The sequence below is a fragment of the Lactuca saligna genome, chromosome 8 (genome assembly GCF_052625555.1).
Source record: "Lactuca saligna cultivar CGN05327 chromosome 8, ASM5262555v1, whole genome shotgun sequence".
Taxonomy (NCBI): domain Eukaryota; kingdom Viridiplantae; phylum Streptophyta; class Magnoliopsida; order Asterales; family Asteraceae; genus Lactuca; species Lactuca saligna.
Genome location: NC_136424.1, coordinates 110,436,142 through 110,437,412, shown reverse-complemented (window position 1 = coordinate 110,437,412; position 1,271 = coordinate 110,436,142). Strand labels below are relative to the sequence as shown.

At 32.7% G+C, this 1,271-nt stretch overlaps 1 non-coding gene across 1 annotated transcript; it reads right to left on the bottom strand.

Moving 5' to 3' along the window:
- Window positions 1-577: 577 nt before the first annotated feature.
- LOC145013737 (U6 spliceosomal RNA) lies at window positions 578-680 on the bottom strand. Its single transcript, XR_013665257.1, has one exon. It is a non-coding gene; the product is annotated as a U6 spliceosomal RNA (small nuclear RNA).
- Between the last annotated feature and the right edge of the window lie 591 nt (window positions 681-1,271).

Here is a 1,271-nt window from a genome sequence, read left to right as displayed (position 1 = left end):
AACCCTTCCAGAACTTCTAAGTCCAGAAACTCATATGATTGATGATCTTCATTACATAAATATGCAACATTTTTATCAATAACTTCTTTTTTGTCATTTAAATGTTTACATGAACACATCCATATGTACAAAAACAAAATCTCACTTTGATACCTCCCATCAATGTCTGCATTTGATAACGAATGGAAATGTAAAACCAACAGGGACTTGCAGATGATGTCTATTATCAATTATTTTATAAAAAGCATAACCACAACATGAACTAAGAAACTGAAGTTGCAAAATTAATCAAAATCAACACATAAACAAACATATACAGGCTATATACAACACATAAACGGAAGTTTATAAAGCATGAAACTTAATGACAGGAAAAGTAAAAAACTTAAAGGAGACTTTATAGAAAGAAAGATCACTTTTACTTGCCACAAATGGTTGAAGACATTAACAAGAAGATCAATCTGACTATAGAATCCACATGTTGTCTGATTATGACTTCAGTAGATGAACTACTGAAAGCGTAAGAATTGCAATTGAACTCCATTAGCATTTGAAAAGTGAATTAGTGTTAAAAAAAAAAAAATTGGACCATTTCTTGATTTGTGTGTGTCATCCTTGTGCAGGGGTCATGCTAATCTTCTCTGTATCGTTCCAATTTTATCGGATGTCCCCAAAGGGACGACTATAGATGAAGAGCTTCACCATATAGAGGAGTATCAGGTTATATGGGACGACGCGAGTTCTAAACGAAGTAGTTTACTGTTGATGGTCATATATTCTCAATGTCTTTAAAATTAGGGTTAATGACTTAGGAGGGTAATAAGGTTTCCAGTTTGTCCGTATTAGGTCACTAAGGTTTTTTTGTGCGTATTAGACCAATATGGTTGTTATTACCGTTTAGAAATAGTCCTTTTTACCCGTTAAAACCGGTAAAATGACTATTTTTAAACGGTAATAACAACCATATTGGTCTAATACGCACAAAAAAAACCTTAGTGACCTAATACGGACAAGCTGGAAACCTTATTACCCTCCCAAGTCATTATCCCTAGTTACTGTCCTATTGTTGTGTTTTTCGTTTTTTATTTTCTGAATTTGAGAAAAGTACAATTTAGGTGCTGATGTGAATTGTCTTTTTCTTTGGGAAATTATTGTGCGTTCAACTTTGCTATTTTTATTTATTTTTGGCATGTTAGCTGCTACCCACTTGTTTAAAAGTTTTGGTTCGAGACATAAATGCAGCAAAAATTCAGTCTTTCTTTAAAATCAAA